Raw genomic sequence first — 21,986 nt, 5'->3', positions numbered from 1 at the left:
CTCCCCAGACAATAACACCAAGCTACTAGGCATTACAATTGACAACCAACTCAAATTTGACACACACATTGACTCTACAATAAAATCAACTAACAGAAAACTAGGCTCTCTGTATAGAATTAAATCTTTCCTTACTCCTGAAGCCAGAACCACTATAGCTAGAACCCACTTAATCTCTTCCCTTTTATATGCCTTCCCAATCTATACAAACCTTTCTAAATATAATCTTACCAAACTAACTACGTCTTATAATAATATTGCCAGATTTGCTACAGCATCTCCATATAGGACTCACCATTGTTCTAACCTTAAAAAACTAGGGTGGCTAGAATTACCTAACCTTATACATTTTAACCAACTTACAATTGCCCATAAAGCTCTTTACCACCCAGACAATACCCCAATGCTCTCCACCCTCATAAAACCCTATAGCAATCTGAAGAACCTGCGCTCCTCCAACAAAATACTGATTCATACTTCTCTTTCTAAGAACTCAGCAGGTGACTCCACATTCTCAAACTCAGTTGGGAAACTATGGAATCAACTACCTCAAGACCTCACCACTCAAACATCAATCCCACTATTTAAAACTAAACTTAAACATTTATTTTCCAACCATTGGCTTTGCTCTTGCAATAACCCAGACTAACCTTTCATACCTCCCTGCTATGAGATTTTTTTTCCACTCTCTCTTTATCTCGTATATCTAACTCTCTACATAACTCTCTACAAAGCTGTTTCTATTACCTCACTTCTAATAAAGGAACTAAATCTCTACTTTCCATCTTCTTTTAAAGATGTATTAGACTAACTAGGTACTTTATCTGTACTGTCATATTGTACGCTTTTCTAAGTAATAGAGACTTCTTACTGTACCTCATATTTGTACTCAAATGTTCTTAATTCTAACAGAAGGTTTAAAGTATATGTTATTAGATATTATTTGTATATGCTGATATATTCTGATAAAGTTTTTGTTTTAGTCTTACTATAGTAGTACTGTAGAGGAGCTTTTCTCCCCGGGCCTCCACTGAAAATGGACATGTATCCAGTTGGACTAGCCCGGTTAACAAATGTAAAATAAATAAATAAATAAATAAATAAGTATTTAAACTCATCCACCTTCACCACCTCTACTCCCTGCATCCTCACCATTCCTCTACCCTCCTTCTCATTCACACACATATCTTATGTCTTAGTCCTGCTGACCTTCATTCCTCTTCTCTCTAGAGCATATCTCCACCTCTCCAGGGTCTCCTTTACCTATTCCCTACTCTCACCACAGATAACAATGTCATCTTCAACATCATAGTCCACAGGGACTCCTGTCTGATCTCATCTGTCAACCTGTTCATCACCATTACAAATAAGAAAGGGCTCAGAGCTATTCCTTGATGCATTTCCACCTCCACCTTAAATGCTTCCATCACTCCCACCGCAGACCTCACCACTGTCACACTACCCTCATACATATTCTGTACCACTCTTACATACTTCCCCGACTTCCTCATACAGTACCACGACTCCTCTCTAGACACCCTGTCATATGCTTTCTCTAAGTCCACAAAGACACAATGCAGCTCCTTCTGACCTTCTCTGTACTTTTCCAACACTCTCAGAGCAAACATTGCATCTGTAGTGCTCCTTCCTGGCATGAAACCATACTGCTCATCACTAATCATCACCTCTCTTCTTAACCTAGCTTCCACTACTCTTTCCCATAACTTCATGCTGTAACTGATCAATTTAATCCCTCTGTAGTTACTACAGCTCTGCACATCACTCTTATTCATAAAAATCGGTACCAAAACACTTTTTCTCCATTCCTCAGGCATCCTCTCACTTTCCAAGATTTCATTAAATAACCTGAACACCTCCATGCTTCCACAGATATGTCATCTGGACCAACAGCCTTTCTATTCCTCATCCTCTTCATAGCTATCCTTACTTCCTCCTTGCTAATCCACTGCACTTCATGATTCACTATCTGCATATCATCCAACCTTCTCTCCCTCTCATTCTCTTCATTCATTAGCCCCTCAAAGTATTCTTTCCATCTGCTCAACACACTCTCCTCACTTGTGAGTACGTTTCCCTCATTATCCTTTATCACCCTTACCTGCTGCACATCTTTACCAGCTTGGTCCATCTGTCTAGCCAATCGGTACAGGTCCTTTCCTCCCTCCTTAGTGTCCAGCCTTTCATACAACTCTTCATACACCTTATCCTTAGCCTTCACCACCTCTCTCTTTGCTATGCACCTCATCTCTTTATACTCGTGTCTACTTTCTTCATCTCTGTGACACTCCCACTTCTTCTTCACCAACCTATTTCTCTGTATACTCTCCTGTACTTCTTCATTCCACCAACAGGTCTCCTTATCCTCCTTCCTTTTTCCAGATGTCACACCAAGCACCTTTCCAACCATCTTCCTTACTAGCTCTGCTGTAGTTACCTAGCTATTCAGCTATTCGGTAACTCTTCACTGCCACACAGTGCCTGTCTTAACTCTTCCCTGAATTCCACCTCACAATTACCCTTTTTCAATTTCCACCATTTTAAGTCTCCAATCTCCTTCAGACTGGCTTTTCTACATAAGATATAATCCACCTGTGTGCATCTCCCTCCACTCTTGTATGTCACGCTATGCTCCTCCCTCTTGTTAAAATATGTATTCACCACAGCCATGTCCATCCTTTTCGCAAAATACACTACCATCTGACCTTCTGCATTCCTTTGCTTAACACCATACCTACCCATCACTTCTTCATCCTCTCTGTTCCCTTCACCAACATGCCCATTGAAATCTGCTGCAGTCACCACTGTCTCACCCTTGGGTACAGTCATCACCACTTCATCCAACTCACTACAAAATTTGTCTTTCTCATACATCGCACACCAAACTTGTGGAGCATATGCACTAACAACATTCATCATTACACCATCAATTTCCAGCTTCATAAACATCACTCTGTCTGACACTCTTTTCACCTCCAAAACACTCTTAGCATACTGTTCTTTCAGGATAACCCCTACTCCATTTCTCCTCCCATCCACACCATGATAAAACAATTTGAAACCACCTCCAATACACCTAGCCTTGCTCCCCTTCCATCTGGTCTCTTGCACACACAATATAGCAACCTTCCTTCTGTCCATCATATCAGCTAGCTCTCTCCCTATACCAGTCATACTGCCAACATTCAAAGTTCCGAACCGCACTACCACAGTCCTAGCCTTTACCTGCCTTCAGGCATGCATTCCACCTCTTCTCCTCCTTCAGCCAACAGTAGCCCAATTTCCACCAGCACCCTGTTAGCCAACAGTACTGGTGGTGGTCATTGTTAACCCGGACCCCGACCGATCCGGTATGTATATCTGTACTGTTGTCCTCGTGTATCTCTGTTAGTAAAGGAGAAGATTTGGAAAGGGGAGTTCTTCGATATTTTTGAATTGATTGATACAGACTTGGTTTAGCGGTTGATGGAAGTGGAGATGGCTAATGGGATGGACCTCTTGGCTGCATTGGCTGCAATAGGTCGCAAAAGGGTAGGGAGGTTTTGAGCTAAGACATGGGATAATTGGGTCCTAGGTTTCATTTATTATATGGCAGTGTGTTTGGAAAGGGACACTTCGCTAGCTCGTCCTCTTTTGGCTTATTTTTTGACTATTAGGGAAGCACAGAGGTTGAAGCCTGGTTATGCATGTTTATGGTATGACCAAAAATTTGCAAGCATAAAGCAGTAGATAAATCTATGTATTGGGAGGTCAGACATCTGGACATTTGGCTGTCCACCATGATGGATACCAGTGGAGGGGTAGCAGATTATCTCAGCCATCTGAGGAGGTGCAAGGATATATTAGGCTTTTAATGCCGGTAGGTGTTCCTGGGTGGGTTGTAGATTTGCTCATATTTGCTCAAAGTGTATGGGGGTGCATACATTTACACAATGTGGGTGGGGTGGGGGTCAGGTTGGGGGTCAGGCATCACACTTTGGGGGTATGAAAGGTTGGAATTGTTCCCATTTAGCATTGCTAGATGGTCGTGATCGGTCTAATTTTTGGGGCCAAAGGGGGGGTCCTTTCGGGGAGGTAGAGGGAGTTTTGGGGAAACATTCACCTATTAAGGTGAATGTATTGAAGGACATATTGACGCATTACCCACTGCCGGTGGTAGTAGGGGAGTTAATAGAAGGTTTTTCCTAAGGGTTTTCAATTAAGTCTGCATTGGTTGGGGGGGGGATTTGAAGTCTGTCAAGGGGAGGGAGGTGATTTTGCAAGAGTTGATTGACAAAGAGTGTCAGGCTGGGAGGGTGTTAGGTCCTTTTTGTTACTCTCCTTTCCCTAACTGTTAGGTGTCACTGTTAGGTTTGTTTCCAAAGAAAAAGCAGGGTGAATTTCACTTAATTCATCATTTATCATACCCTGTGGGAGAGTCAGTGAATGATTTCATTCCCAGTGAAGAGGCTAGAGTAATGTATTAATCTTTTGGATGATGCAGTTCGGGTTACTAGGATTTTCAAGGACTCTTGGTTAGTTAAAGTAGATACTGAGTCAGCTTTTCATTTGCTACCTGTGAGGGAGGAGGACTGGCCATTATTAAGCATGGTGGTAGGGGACAACTTTTATTTTGACACTGCCATACCTATGAGATGTGCGGTGACATGTGCTACTTTTGAGAAGTTTAGCTCAGTGTTGCACTGGATATGGCAGCAGAGGGTGGAGGATCAGCAAGCTGTACACTATTTAGATGACTTTTTATTGGTGGGGGAAGGTAGACTAAGGACACAGGTAGCTATGCAAGAGTTTGTGGGCATGTGTGAGGCCTTCGGGGTACCTTTGGCTAAGCATAAGTTGGAGGGCCTGGCTAGGGCTTTGAAATTTTTGGGGCTGATGGTAGATGCAGAGCAGGGTTTGTTTTGTTTGCCTCAAGGTAAGATGGTTAGGCTGTGAGACAAGATTATTTGGGCGTTGTCTAGGCCTAAGGTTCTGGTGAAAGATGTTATGGAATTGCTGGGTTTGTTGAACTTCCCGTTTAGGGTGGTGCATCCTGGGTGGACGTTTTGTTGGTCTGTGGCATTTTTGTTGAAAGGACGTAAGAGTAAGCACCACAGAGTACTGGTCAGTAAGTTGTCACAAGAGGATTTAGATTTGTGATTGGAATTTTTAAAACAGTTTAATGGGATTTCATTTTGGCAGTTGGATTGGATTACATAAAGAGAACTGCAGTTGTTTACTGATGCAGCTGGGGGGTCAGGAATGGGTGCTTACTTTGCGGGTCAGTGGTTTGCTGTTCTATGGCTGGAGCATTGGTCAGATGAGTGGAAACAGGATGTTGCCTTTTTGGAGTTGATTCCAATCTGGGCGGCTTCGGTGGTATGGCAGGATCGTTTGAAGGGGCAGAGGGTGATATTCCTTTCACATAATTCTGTGGCGGTGAGAGTGCCACAGATAAAAGTGGCTAATGTACCTCGCTTGTTATTTATTCTTAGGAAATTGGTGTTGCATAGCTTGCTGATTAATTTTTCTTTTACAGGGTTACATGTACCAGGGGTTTCAAATGAGATAGCTGATAGTTTGTCTCATTTTCAGTTCTTCAGGTTCTGTCAGGTGGCTCTGGAAGTAGCTTTGCATCTGTCAGTTGTCCCACCCAACATTTGGCAGACTGGGCAATAGTGATTGGCAGGTTGGTGCAACAATCATGGGCGGCATCCACGAGATGAGCCTACGGTAGGGCACTGCTTAATTTTGATAAATATTTGCGGCAGTTGTCTGATGAGGACTGCATGTGGTCTGAGAATTTACTGTTGCATTATCTAGCCATGTTGAAGGGCAGGGAAGGGCAGTGTGAACGGTGAGGGTGGCCTTAGCAGTCATTGCTGCATATACTCGGTTGGCTGGATTAAAGGATTTCACTAGGTTATGGGTGGTGAGTAGAGTGTTAAAAGGGTGGGCTAGAGTTGAAAGGAGCAGCATGAATAGGAGATGGCAGGTTACAAAGGGTATTTTAAGGATGTTGTTAAAGGGTTTAGGTAAAGTGCTTGGTTGTTTGGATGAGTATGTGTTGTGGTGTACAGTTAGTGTTTGAATGTATTGTGAGGCTTTTCATTTGTCAGGGGTTATTGGATTCATTGGTATGGGAAGATGTGTTGATATTTCCTAGGGTGGTGCATATTAGACTGTATTCTTTGAAGACAGATCAGGAGGGGCTTGTGTCACCCATTGTTTTGGAGGAGGTGGAGGTAGCCTGGAGATGTCCTGTAGTTTGGGGAAGAAAGTTGTGTGGAGCTCAGAAGGGTAGAATTCAAGGGTTGTTTTTTTTAGCAGTAAGTGGTAAAGGATTGACAGGTGAACAGCTGAATGTGGTTATGGGAAGGGTGATTTGGAGTGTGGGTTTACAAGAGGATAAGTTTTCTTCACATTCCTTTTGGATGGATAGAGCATCCGATTTGACTAAGGAAGGTAGTAATCAAACAGGTGGGTCAATGGTCATCCAATGCCTTTTTGAATTATATTAAGTAGTTTGTAAAGGCTTTGTTTTTAAATATTTTTTTTCTCTCTTCTCTTAAATCAGAGACAGATCATCATTTTGGGCCATTCTTTCATATTCTGTGCTGCTAGGCATGTGGAGGTTAGACCCAATGGCATGAATCTGGGTTTGGACCATTTTTGTTTAAAAATCATTTGGCATGGTGTTAGAAGGCTAAGGTGGAGTCAAATATTGCAAGAATTTAATGGGTTACAGGTTAAATGGGGGTTGCCTCAGGTGTTAGTGATTCATTTAGGTGGCAATGGTACCAAAGAGGCAGTTGGTTTGTCATGTTCGTGAGGACATTTTAGCATTGCGGAGGATGTATCTGGGGATGGTTGTTATCTGGTCTGAGAATATTCCTCGGTTGGTATGGAAAGGGGTATGGGATTTTACTGCCATGGAGAAGGTCCGCAGATATGTCAATTTCAGGTTGGCGAAATATTTGGAAGAAATTGGGATACATACGTTTCGGCATGTAGAGTTTGACAGTAAGGATCCAGTGTGGTACAGACTGGATGGAGTTCACCTTAACAATTTCAGTCTGGATTTATTTAATCATAATTTGGGTTTGATGGTGCAGGATCTTATGAAGAAAGGTATTGTTTGAGGGGGAACAGCCCTTTAGGGCTGGTGGGCGGAGAAGAGGGTCAGGCCTGACCCTCTTCTGTTTCCCCTCTACAGGATGGTGGATGGAAAATTGGTAGTTGTGAGGTGTTAAGGTGAGCGGGGACACTGCCTTTGTTGTTTATCCAAGGTAAGCGGGTACACTGCCTTTATCTTTAGTTATTTGTATATATGGGTGAGCAGGGACACTGCCCGTATGTTGTTCTGATTGATGTTTGATACAGTTTTGTTGTTGTTCCATTAGCTAATTGTATTCAAAGGGCGACTGGGAATGCTGCCCATATGTCTTTCATGTTTTAATAAATTTATGTTATTTAAGCAATTTTTCACAATAAAGGTCATCAAATGTCTGTGGGTGTTTGTGTATTTTATTAGGACTGTGACAAGTGAAGTTTGGCACACACAAATTTGTCACAGGACTGTTTAATGTGGGATGGGGGGTGCTGGGTGGTAGATGTGCTAGGTTATTTGGGTGACTGAGAAGGGTTAAGAAATGGTTAAGTGAGTTGGGATTTGAAGGGAAGTGAGGTAGTGTTATGGGTGTGGCTTGAAGGGTTTATGAAAGGAAATCCAGAGTAAATAAGCACATTTTGGTGTTGTCTTGTTGCCTTCCCTGCCCAACCCAATTGATTTTGGTTTGAGGTTTGTTGTGCAGAGAAGAGGGTCAGGCCTGACCCTCTTCTATTCCCCCTCTACAGAATGGTGGATGGAAAATTGGTAGTTGTGAGGTATTAAGGTGAGTGTGGACGCTGCCTTTGTTGTTTATCCAGGGTGAGTGGGCACGCTGCCTTTATCTTTAGTTATTTGTATGATTGGGTGAGAGGGGACGCTGCCTGTATGTTGTTTTGATTGATGTTTGATGCAGTTTTGGTGTTGTTCCATTAGCTAATTGTATTCAAAGGGTGACGGGAATGCTGCCCATATATCTTTCATGTTTTAATAAAGTCATGTTATTTAAGCAATTTTATTACAATAAGGGTCGTCAAATGTCTGTGTTTGTGTATTTTATTAGGACCGTGACAAGTCTAAATTTACTACTAATAATAGTAAGAAAATCATCCCAATGTTGCCATGAAGAACACAGATCGCCAGTGTTATCACGTACTTCCTTTAATTTTATATATATATATATATATATATATATATATATATATATATATATATATATATACCATCGAATACACTGTACAAGATACTTGTGCTTTAGCACATCATTAATGGCATACTCATTTAAGGGATCCATTTTCACCTGCAAATGAATAATGAAATCTAAAAGAAAAGGATAATCAAAATCTGTAAGCACAGAATTAATAGAGATTTTAAATCAACTTCAATGAAAAAGTCACATTAACAATATACAACTAACTATTAAATTAAATAGGAAAAATGTCATTGCTTTGAGCATCCCAGTTGTGAAAGTCACACAAAAGCTAGAGTTCCTCACTATCACTAGCTGTTGCACCTCCTTTTAACCGTAAAGATCAATAAATTATAAACTGACATGCTGAGAAATCTTCTTTCTACAAGCTATCCCTTTCTTCCTACAAACAGTGAAAAACAGTGCTAAAACTAAAATATAAATCAAAATAAATATTTTCTTAACAGGCAACTGCATAATCAATCACAAACCAACACAGGATTGTTTAGATAAGCTCTGAATTCACAGTAGGTAAGCTGTCAACCCAGAAGCATTGGCCTGCAAAGAACCTTAATCACATAACAACATATTATGTAACACACCTGTCAACATAAAATGCAGCAGCAATTCAAGTCTTACTCAAAAGGATGCATAACACTTTTGAGTTGTATGTTTACCTGGGCAAGAACAGTACAGCAGGCAAAAAAGGCAATGCAACAGTGAGCACCTAAAAGTGAGTTTGATATTATAGCTAAGAGATTTCAACTACCAAAATTGTCTTTTGCATTTGGTTTTACTGGCCTAAAGGTATAGAATTCTCACAGCTATTAGAAGCTCAGCTAATTGTGGCTTTTGTGCCTTGACCTTGCTAAGACATTTGACACTGTGAATTGAAACAATCTATATGTAGGAAGTCTTGCTGAATTCAGACTATTTTAAACTATCCTAATCACCTAAATGTGAAACGATCACCTTCTTTGGATGTAATATAAAAGAATGTATTATGTCACTGCAGAACTCTTCTAATTACTTGCAAAAACAGTTTATCAGCTTTGGCTTTTGTCTAATTGCCTAAAAGCTAAAATCCTTCTATTTCAAGAAACAGTGAGTCAGTAAGTATTTGCCTTCTTAAAATAAAACCACAAGAAAACACCACAGTAGATATGACAGTATGGCAAATGTGTTTAAAATATGAATAGCTCAAGATGTAACATTTAACCTCTGTGTCATAGCTGTCATTCTAAACATCATTCAAAACATTGGATTCTTAAATAGGATCGATCATTTCCTGATGTCATCATTGTAAAGTATCTAATGTCAGAGCTTATCTGTTCTTGAAATGATTCTGTGGGCACCTAGCCAACTTTCACTTAACTCAACATTTTAAACTTTGCAAGCTTCCTATTATTTCACTAAATTTATTTCAAGTCACACCGCTAATGCTCATTACTATCTTCTTTTTTTTTCCAAAAACATTTTTTATTAAATTTTGTTAATAAACATGGACATAAAGTATTAAAAATAAACAATAAAAACATAATTATTTACACTATATACAAGCATCCATGATAAACATTTGTTTTATCCAAGAAAGGTAATCAATATTTATCTAACAATCTCACCAATTTTTGGCAAGCTAGTCTTTTGTGTGTTACATTTGATGATCTCTGATAAATAGTTTGCATTTCTTTTTTACATACAGATTTTGCTATTGAAATAAACTCAGAAAACATAAGATATTGCTTATTTTTCCACTTCAATGTAATTATTTTTCGAGCAATAGCTAGAATTAACCAAAGAACAGGTAACTGATGTCTAGGAATTATAGTTGGGGTAGGAACATTGAATAATATCAAAGAGCTAGTAATTTGACAGTTATCAGACCACAGGGCTTTTGCAAAATGTCTAAAATCACTCCAGTATTGTGTGAAAGTTCTACATTCGATGAACATATGAACCCAGTTGGCTTCAAGAATATCACCGCACCTCCAGAATTTGCTTTCATTACTTTGTTATAAGGTCAATTCTATGTGGAGTGTAAAAGCTTCTATGAATAAATCTCCAGGTATATAGTCTCCAATATAAAGATGATGAAGTGTTTTTTACTGAATTTAATAAATTTCTTATTATCGTTAGATAAAGGTTTGCCATTAATCTTTATGAAGTAATTCCAAATAGCCTGGTCAAAGGTAATCAAGTCTTCTCGTAGGATTTTATTTACAGGTGATATTCTTAATTTATGTTCAATGTTCATCGAACTACACCATATGAATTATTTATTTATTTATTTATTTATTTTATTTTACATTTGTTAACCGGGCTAGTCTAGCTGGATACATGTCCATTTTCAGTAGAGGCCCGGGGAGAAAAGCTCCAGGAAAAGATATAAAATAGACATATCAATGTCATAATACATCCAAATTAAAAATACAAAGATGATAATGGCACAAATTAGAAGATACAAATGTTAAAAAAACAAAATATATATAATTTTTTTTTTTTTCTCTCACTGTCTTCTCAAATACAATAGACAGTGAGGATATGCAGTATATACATACATTTGATTAGCAATGTTATGGTATTTTGTATCAGTAGGGTAGTATTAGAAGTTTCAGAGAAGTAATAAGTTAAGAAGGAAGGAAGTTAGTCAGGGTTAGTACAGGTGCATTGCCAGTGTGTTTTAAGAAATAGCTTTAGTTTATTTTTAAAGAGTGAAAGAGAAGTTTGAGTTGTAAGTTCAGTTGGTAGTAAATTCCATAGCTTGCCTACAGAGTTAGAGTATAGGGAGTCACCTGATGAGTTATTGGATCTAGAAGTGTTGATCAGGAGTTTGTTTGAGGAGCGTAAGTTCTTGAGGTTTTTGTAAGGTGTAATGATGGTAGAGAGTATTGGAGTGTTGTGGGGTTGGTGCAGGGACTTATGGACAATGGTAAGCTGGAGAAATTGAATATGGTTAAGAAATTCTAGCCAGTCCAGTTGTTTTAGGTTTAAACAGTGATGAGTTCTGAAGGAAGAGCCTGTTGCAAATCTAGCAATGTTATTATAGGATGTTGCTAGTTTGTTAAGGTTATTTTTGAAAGGTTAGTATATATAGGGAAGCATAGAGTAGAGTTGAGATTAAGTGGGTTCTGGCTATAGTGGTCCTAGCTACTGGTGTAAGAAAGGGCTTGATTCTATAAAGGGATCCTAGTTTTTTGTTAACTGATTTTATTGTGCTGTTTATATGACTATCAAAGTTTAGGTTGTTGTCAATTGTTATTCCTAGGAGTTTAGTAGATGTGTCGGGGGTAATAACAGTTCCATCAGTAGATGTGAGTGTAAGGTAAATAGGGGTGGAGTTTCGGGTTGGTGTGAAGAGTAGCAATTTAGTTTTTTTTGGGTTAAGCAGGAGGCATCGGTTTGAGAACCATTGTTCTACAGTGTTAAAAGCTTGTTGGGTCAGAGATTTAAGTTCAGTTTGAGAGGTGGCTGTGCAGATAATAGTAGAGTCATCTGCATATTGAATGCAGGTGGTATGTGGTATTGCTGATTGGAGGTCATTAATATAGATGGAAAATAGAAGTGGGCCTAAAATGGAGCCCTGTGGAACACCGAGGGTAATAGGAAGGTTACTAGAGAGTTTGTTTTGCCAGAGTACAGCCTGTTGACGGTTTTCAAGGTAAGATTTGAACCAATTTATAGCTAGGGAATTAAGTGAAAGCGATTTCAGAATGTGTATTAGGAGTTGGTGATTAACCATATCAAAGGCTTTAGATAAATCAATAAAGACAGCAGAGGAAAAAATATTATTGTTACGGTTTTTGTTGATGTTGTCTGTGAAGGATAGTAGGGCAGTGGTGGTGCTGTGAAAAGGTCTAAAACCGTGTTGGCAGTTGGCAAGGAGGTTGTTATGGAGAAGGTGTTTTAGAAGTTGCTTATGGATGCATTTTTCCATAATTTTGCAAGAGGGATAACAGAGCAATAGGACGAAAGTTAGAGTAGTCATTGGAATGACCTCCTTTGTGTAGTGGGATAATATGGGAAATTTTCCAGATGGATGGGATAGTCCCCTCATATATGGTTCTGTTGATGAGTATGGAAATTGGGTAAGCTACGGCTTTAGCTCCTTTTTGTAGAAATTCTGCAGGGAGTTGGTCTGCTGAAGGGGTGGTAGGTTTAAGTTTTTGGAGAAGGGAGCAAATGAAGGAAGTAGGTACTGGTTGTATATGAAATGGTGGGGGTGGGATAGTGGTAGAAGTAGGCAAATTTGATGTATCAGGAGATAAATGGCTAGCAAGTTTTTGGGTAGCATTTGTGAAGAAAGAATTGAAGGCATTGGCAGTTTGGGAGGGATTGTTAGGGTTGGAGCCAAGTGGGTTGGGAGTGATTAACTGACCTGGGTATAGGAGTTTATTAATGCTAGTCCAAAACTTTTGTGGTTCCTTATGGTGGGAGTGCTGTTGGTAGAAGTTCTTTTTATCTAACAGGATGGCATGTTTTGTGTTGTTTCTATGTTGTTTAAAGATTTGGTGATCTGAAGGATTTTTGTGGAGCCATTTTGCCCAGAATTTGTTTCTAATTAGGATTTTTTGCCTAGTTATGTTTGTGAGCCAGGGGGCTGGTTTAGATTTGTTTCTAACAGAGCGTAAGGGGGCATGATGTTCCAGGATGGTTAGGAACTTAGAATTAAAGTACTCTACTGCTTCATTGATTGGGAGAGATTTTAATGGTGACCAATTACATTGTTTGAGTTCAGCCTGGAAAAGTTCTGGGTTCAATTTCTTTTGGTGCGTAGTGTTCTGTATGAGCATGGGAAAGTTTGGTTAGTTTTATGTCTGATAATGTAGGTTAGTGAATGGTCACTTAGGTCATCTGGGAGGGTACCTGTTTTGTATGTTTGCTGGGGCTATTAGTAAGTATCCAGTCCAAGGTACTTTCTTTGTTGTTGGGTTTGTTAATTCTGGTAGGGGAGTCAATAGTTTGTGAGAAGCCATAAAGGTTGATATGGGTGGTAGGGTGTGTAGTATTACAGGTATTCCAGTCTATATTAAAGTCTCCAAGGACTATGGTTTCTTGTGGCAGATTTATGGAAAGCCAGTTAAGGATATTCTCGAGTGTATTGATATTGTTTCCTGGAGGAAGGTATATACAGACAATATTAATAGCCTTATGTGTGTTGATTTGAAATTTAGTGATTAGTATTTCAGTACTGTTGTCAGAAGGTGGGTTATGATTTACAGTGCTAACTTGTAGCTCTGCTTTATAGAGGATTGCTATTCCTCCTCCTTTTTGGCAGTGCGGTCCAATCTAATGATATTATAGCCTGGTGGGGTCACTTCATTGTCCTTAATAGTAGGTTTAAGCCAGGTTTCAGATAGGCATAGGATGTCAAATAGGTGGACATCTAAAAGGGCATGAAGTTGAGTAATTTTGTTACAAATGCTTTGTATATTAAGGTGAGCTATAGAGAGTGAGTCAGAAGGTTTGATAGATTTTAGTGTACTAGATTTATTTGGGTTGCTGTTTGTAGAGTTAATGTTATGGTTTGGGCCAGGGTTTGGGTGAATGTCACCATCTAGTAGGGAGAGGAGGAGTGCTATGTGTTTAGGGTTGAGAGTGTTATAGTAATAGTCTGTAAATTTTTTAGCATCATGGACTGTATACGTAATGTGAGTTAGCCTATGATATTTGGCTAGTAGGTAGGAGGGTTTGGATATATATTTAAGGAGGTTATGATGGTTAGTTAGAGGTGGTGTGGATGTGTGTTTGGTGGGGAGGAGAAGAGTAGAGTAAAGTGATTGTTCATAGGAGGTTAAGAAATAGGTAGAGGTTAGGAGAGGTATGAGAGAAAGTATGAAAAATAATCGCAGTTGGTGTGGGATAATAGAAGTAGGCATTATAACAGTTTGAGAAGTGGGAGAAAAGTAGTTGATAGTCTTTTAAGCAGTTAGAAGGTTTGTAAATAGTTAGTATGTTGTAACCAGGAGGGAGAATTGGAGAGGTAGCAGAGGATATGTTGAGATAGTGAGGGTTGGGGTGTTAATGATGTGAGTAGTTTGATTGGATAGAATGTGTTGTGGGTGTGGTTAGAGAGGAATAAATGTTGGAGCACTGGGGGCGGGTGGGAATTGGGGGCAGGGTAGGGAGCGGAGTGAGCCCGTAGGGCTTAACGGAGCGGGAAGAGACACAAGAGTAGATTGTCAAGGAAGACAATCAGTGAGGTATGAAATATAGTGGATAAGACTGAAGGTAAGAAGAAGTAGAGGAGTGTTGAGGGGCTGTCAGGATTAAAGGTAGATAGTATAAGGAGTAGAGTGAGACAAGAGATAATTTAGGTTGTAGGAGAGATGGTAAAAACAGTAGGTTAGGAGAAACCCTGGGAAGAGAAATTTGGAGAGATATGGATACGAATGTGAGAAGAAAACTAAGAAAAACTAATATTCAGAAGCTGATATTAGGCTCCACCTAGTGGCCAGTTATTTTAATGCAGTAGTAGGTCTCCTAAAGGAGATATCAGACAAGGGGTAAGGGGGAGATAAAATGAGTAGAAATAAGGAGGGTGTGAGCTGGAGGTAAGATTTATGTAAAACGTTAAATATGGGGGGGATAGGTTGGCTGCTGGTTACCTGACTGTAAGGCTTGTCTACCTAGCAGTATTTTAACAATATAATTATTACTTCCTTTTACTAGAATCTATAATAGCACATACTTTCGCTGTCTCTAAGCAGGGTAATGTTTCCAAGTGAGCTGGTAGGTTAAATGAATAGTTGTATCAGTCTTGGTATAATATCAGTTTCCAGATTTAATGATGCTCTCACTTTATTTTCAACAAACTGGGCAGGATTCACGAAACCTCCGTGTAAGAGTTACAAGGCTTACACGGAGGCTGCAGTTAAACGGTGTGATGTCAGCATGTCATGCATATGCATGCGGGCATGCTGAATCACACCTAAGGCTAATACGGTCCATGTAAGATAGTAGGGGGCGTGTCCGTAGGGCGAGCCCTGCAAACGGACACGCCCCAGAAGAGTAAAAGTCCCAAAAGTAAACCCCCACGACAGAGTCCATGTAAATGTGAATAAACACAACACAACACATGCCCCCACAGACTATGAACATAAAATGTATAAATGAACATCTTATATTTTTTTTAATAAGTTATAAAGATGTTTGCTGGTGAGTGCGCTCGTTTGCGCGGGCGTGCCCGGCGCTTAGCCACAGTTAGCAGTCAGTGGAAAAGCATATAAGAACTAAATATGTAAAGTAAGCCAAGAAGCAATAGCATAGTGGTAGAGACGTCGGCTGAAGAGGAGGCAGTCGTGGTTCGAGCCCCCACAACATCAATTTTTATTTTTAGTGAAATAAGCACGAAACAAGTCCCTGACATATATGTACATATATAAAATTATATTTTCTGTAAAATGTAATGGAATGGGCCATGTATTTTGAAGAAATGTGAGATACAAAAAAATAAAAAATGGCAGATGTGCCTATAGCTGAGCTACAGTCTAACAAGTTGAGGATATCTGCTTGTAGGTGAACAGTGTTTTAACAGATGTAAAATGAGTGCCTGTAGGTGAGCAGTGGTACAACAGGTGTAAAATGAGTGCCCGTAGGTGAGCAGTGGTTTAATAGGTGTAAAATGAGTGCCCGGGGTTGAGCAGCATTTTAACACGTGGAAACTGTGTGCCTGTAGCTGAGTTGAGCGTAATATGCATGCTGATAGCCAAATCATGCATAAACCAGCGTGATCTGTTTGCGCGGAGCTGCGCACCGTACCAACAAGCTAACCGATGGGCAACGTTGAGCAAGCTGTATCAAAACTGCCTTTACACAAACACACCTCCTAGCCTGTGTAGACAGTCATAAAATATAAAAAGCAATGGCCAGGTTCGAACCCAGGATACCATGCACCATAGTCAAAGTACTGAACCACTAAGCCATGACAGTTGCACTTAGAAATGCAGTAATAGCATATATATATAGGAATGAATAGAAAGAAGAGCATGACAAAGCAGATTTTGTGAAGCTGATACAATTCCAAAATGGCCATAAGTGCCAGAAAAACGGCATATATAAGCCCCATAGGTGGGAATACACAGCATAACCAATTGTGGAACCAACTTGCAGCCAGGATGTCAGGTGTAGGAGAGGGTAGTTGCTTCCGAGCACAGAGGTGGGGCATTGAGGAGTCCAAATATATGGTTTAGCTCCTCGTCCATAATCATGAGGCCCAACTCATGCAGGGCCAGGTCCTGTGGGGAGCATATAGGGCTGAGGCGTGGGACCGGTTGGCACATGATCTCACCAGTGCCACAGGAATACCAAGGACTGTTGAGCAGGTCCGTCACCACCATGCGGACCTGAAGAGATGGAAGCAGGACCAACTGAACCGTTGGATCCAGGAGGCCCGGCAAATGCCCAATGCCCCACTACTGAGTAAGTTACATGTAATTATTTATGTAAGAAATTAACCTAGCTGATATTATGGAGATGTGCATTCCAATATTACTTCATTTATATTACAGCTGCAGGTGTCCATTCTGCGAACTGGCAAGCCTATGGCGATAGGCTGGTGCAGTTGCGCTACCAGGCAGGTCAGTAATTCTCTCCCTGTAACTGTAAATAACTATGTAAGTATGACAGTTAGCAAAAGAGTGCAGTGTAGTCACTAATTAATAAAATGTGCAAGTAACAGTGTAAGAGAGTTTGCAAGTATTGCTTGATTACAAAAGTGTGATGCAGCCTGTATTCCAAACATAAAAATGATACAAGTCTGAAATAAAGATGTCCCACCTGTAATATAATAGTACATAACCTGCAGCAGGCTGAAACGTACAGCTGCAGAAGCTGAGTAAAACACATGTGTGAAATATATCCCTGTTGAAATTCTGAAACATGACATAAGTGAGACTGTTGGAAAGGATTGTTATAACTAAAGGTAAAACATGTCAATAAAGCCTTTGATTAAGTACCATCCTGAATTGTAAAAATAAAACAAGTGAGAGAGTGTGAGAAAGAGGTATGAATCCACCAATAAAGTAGTACTAACTCCTGAATAAAGTATACTGCAGTCAGTACAGAATGAAATGAATGCGACAGGCAGAACCAAACAGCAACATGTGTTGAAAACAGTACTGAAGCTGGAATGTGTGTCCCAAACTCTGGATATGTTGCTCTCAGTCTGCAATATGCAGATAGTATGGTTGTCTGAAATACCAAACATCCACAGTTGTCTATAGCTATATAAAGCAAATGTAGCAGGATGATGTAGCTGAACAGAGCCAGATATGAATGTGTATGAATAAATATGAAATGTATAGTGATGTAGCAGTAACATTCCTATCACCAACCTGAAGTAGTTATCACATAGGAAACTGTAGCCAGACCTGTAGTGTGTATATATCTGCAGCTAGTAGAAATGTACAGCATATGTATAGGTATTTGAAGTTGTTAATTAAATATTTCTTCACCCTACCCTATAACCACAAATAAACTATTCCACGTGAAATGGGTATGTGCATTCACAATTAACATCCCTGGACATTTCTCCTGTTGGTTCATACATATTTGCATGTACGTTGATGCATCTGCTCTGTTCATACATCCAAACCTGATGGCCTGTTGCCATCAATCAACTCTGCATGCTGTTGGATTGTGTATTGCTGTTCAGATTATGCATGTGTTATGCTTGCTGTTCAATGGCTTGAATTTATGGGTGTTTGGTTAATGGGAATACTAATGCATGCTGTTACAACTAATTGTGAATGGTATTGTACATTACTAACCCAAACTGTCATAACATAATGCAAAACATAGGCTGACAGGGAAGGCGGGTTCCAGTGGACCCACCTCTCCCACCTCAGCTGGCGAGTGCACCTGGCAGTAGTGCCCAGGCCGGACCCTCCTCCGGTGGCCCTGTGCCACCTGTGGGTGGAAGCGCTGCAGGGGATGGGGCTTGTCCTCCCTCTGCAAGCGTGGCCAGAGGAGAACATCCACTCACCCTCAGTAGTGTCCGGACTGTGGTGCGTAGGGAGATCCAGCACACTGTGCTTGGGCCCCTATGCCAGCTTGAGGCACGGGTGGCACAACTCATGGGCGTGCCTGATGCCCGGCCTACACAGCCCCCAGCATAGCCCCATCCTGGGCAGTGAAGGCACAGTGGCAACTGCCCATGGGTGGGGATCTCAGTTTCACTGTTTCCATCTGTGGGCTCATGGGCTCGAGATATCCAAACATCCGTCCCCGTCAATTGTGTAACCCCCCCCACATATGTCATACACCGCCCCTGTATGCGTCTTGTTTGTCTTGTTTGTTAACCTCCCCTACCTACCTCCCCAGCTATACCGACTTCCTGTACCTGACATACCACTCTCACCTGAAAAAAAAAAAGGGCACTCTGTACCCACAAAAAATTACGCCCCATACATAGCTGCCCATTTTGCACACATGTCTGCTGGACATGTAAACTGGCAATTACAATTGGCTGTACAACAAGTATTATTGTTGTCCTCACACCTCTCTCAGGGGTGGAAGGTTTCAAATTTCACACCAAATTACAAACATATGCACAGCTGTTGCTGACGAAGAAATGGGCAGCTATGGGCCTTTCCTACATCCCTCCTGCAAAACCTGAGCTTGTTTCCCTACTGTCCTACCCTCTTTGTGACCCCTTTTTCACCACTTTCCTATCTCCCCATTTTCTTTTCTTCCAAAGAAAATAGCGCGGGTGTGCGCGAGTGTAAGCACTTTTAAGCAGTAGTGAGCCTGTGTGCGCGAAGCTAAGCGGCAGTGCGCATGCGTGATGTCCTCACAAACCAGCGCTAACCCGCTTACAACTGCTTAAAAGTGCCTTAGTCACTCTGAATGACAAGGCCTGTAGTTTTCTCAGCAGCAAAATAAAATACCTCCCTCAGTCTCGAACCCAGGACCTTGGAAACACTAGTCTGCATGACTTACCACTAAGCCATGAGTGCGACACAAGAACATTGTGCTGAAAGAAATATATCATAAAATAGTAGGAATTAATGTAAAGGGAATATACAAGTCTAGTACACAAGCATGTCATGTATATTTACTGTCAAATCTAGTGGATTTGTAAAATAGTACTGTGTGCTGAGAAACAGTCATGCTAGTTGGTAGCTACTAGGTAATAATGTCACAGTAGCATCTGGCAAGCCACACACATACTCAGAGCAGGATAAACACTGCCATAGTTGAATAGTTAAGAGTTCAGACATAGCAACTGTGACTGAGTTACAGGGATGCCCCTGATGTGATAACAAATGTCAAATGTGCCCCACTGACACCCTGTCAAATGTACTAACAGTAGGCAGAAAGGTGTAACTACACATGCAATGGTAACTATGACTGACTGAAGGTATGCACCACCTGCACGGTACAAATGGTGTACTAATACATATGCTTGAAATAACCCACAGTCACAACTGCAGAGTATCAGAATATGTCACTGGAGTAACCCACTGCTATGTACCATTCCATGAGGCTGATAAAAGATGCACCGGACAGTATCTGAGGCCTGCTCAGCAGCATGATCAAATACACCTGTAAGTGTCAAGGCCCACACCATGGCCAGACCATACTGCATGCAGTAACACCCTACCACAACAAACACATAGGGAATTGCTGGCCAAACAGATTTAGCAGGCATTATAAGCTGCGAATGTAAATGGAAAATAGGAAAGCCATAGCAACACATTACAGGAAAGACACCTAGCAGGCATACAAGGAGTGAATGTAAAGGCCAAATATTGAAGCCATAGCAACAGATTGCAAGAGCCACTGCTATATACCAGTTACACCACAATCCCCACAGGAAAGCACACACACACACATATACACAGTATTACTAGTCGTAGGTGTCAGTTTACATACACACATAGAGCAGGACACTGGAGGAAGGAATACTCAGCTTACAGAACAACATGCATTGCAGTGTCTACAACACAGCCTGAAATATGAGAGACATACCAACCCTTACACTCACAGAACAGTGTCCACAGCAAACCAGCATGGTCCCCACCCTGATAATCTGAAAGGGCTACGCCTACCTAACAGACTTTTTTATAGCACAGGCCTGTAATCACAGTGAGAACTGCAATCACTACACAACAGGCTGCATGCAATTAGTAAATGCTGGCTAACAATTGGTGCAGACATGAGCAGATACCTACAAAAGCATCCTGTACTCCCAGTCCACACATGCAATACTGTCATTGCACCTGCTGGAGGTAGAGATAGAGAGGGAGAGAGAGAGAGAGCGAGAGAGAGAGAGAGAGAGAAAAAAAGAAAAAAGAAAAAAAGAAAGAAAGAAAGAAAGAAAGAGAAAGAAAAAAATACCTGAAACAACAAAGCAAAGAGGCTGACAGCAGGCCAAGCAACTGCAAGCCTACACAAACAGCTGCAACAAACACAGGTAATGTAAAGTACTACTATAATACTCTACATACTGTGAACCCTCCAGATGTGTTATTGGTCTGTATCTATGTATACAAAGATGTGCATAGGGCCGGGGACATACTGAAACTGTCACTGAAGGCTCCATATACATATGTATATGACAGTAGCTATGTGCACATAACAATGTAGGTTGTAGTGCAATGTACAAGTAGGTTGTACAGTAATGGGTGTTCAGCAGTACATTACTGTGTGTATACATATGTGGAACTAAAAAGGAGTATATATATATATATATATATATATATATATATATATATATAAAAAATGTGTATACGTATGTATATCGAGATATGTATGTGTATATATATATATATATATATATATATATATATATATATATATAATATGCATATGTGTCTACATAGATAGAGAGGGATGTAGAAATACATAGACAGATATAGTTTCACAGTGGCATAGTTTAGTACTAGGCTATCTGCAGACAGTGTATAGAATAGATTTAGAAACGTGCGCCTCTGTATAGTAGTGACACAGTGAAGACCCCCCCTACATAATAGCATTAGTTTACTGTGCCTCTGTCTAGTAGTGACACAGAGAAGACCCCTGCTGTAAACCTATGATCTCCCATCCACTTGTCAAGAATGCACATGAACAGTGTCAGTGAGGGTCTCTGCCTAACATGAACTGGGATCCTGTTCCACAGTATGGGAAGCCTCTTAGTGATGGATCTGTCCCTACAGTATGTCCTATTCATATGTGTGCTGAGGTTTAAATCCATAGCTGTCGTGCTTCTGATGGATTTGGATTGTATGAGGTGGAACATGTCCATCACTACCAGATTGGACATGGCCTACTACATCAGGCACAGATCACCCCTACGTAGGCAGTATGCTATGGAATAGAGCATGAGTTACGTTAGTGTGGCAGCATATGACAGTTGTTGCAGACCCTTGATCCTCCTGGTGATGTACTTATGGGGTCCCCCTAGCTGTTGCAAGTGCCAGGTGAGGTACATACTAAATGGGGCATAGTACACAGTCACGGGCCTGATAAGGGAGGAGTATAGGGGTACAATGACTCCTTTTGATGTGGATGTGAATCCCTTCATGATAAGGTGGGCAAGGTAGGAAGTCCATCCAACCACTTTGGCAACGTGGGTGTCAAATGAGAGGTCAGCATTGCACAGTGTCACCAGGTCTCCGATTACTTTGTCTGTACTCAGTGGGTTATTGTCTATGTGATAATATGTAGGTACCTTGTCCATCCAAAAGGGTA

This window comes from Protopterus annectens, chromosome 2.part2 (genome assembly GCF_019279795.1).
Source record: "Protopterus annectens isolate FY-2018-M chromosome 2.part2, PAN1.0, whole genome shotgun sequence".
NCBI lineage: Eukaryota > Metazoa > Chordata > Ceratodontiformes > Protopteridae > Protopterus > Protopterus annectens.
Note: the sequence above shows the minus strand (reverse complement) of the source record.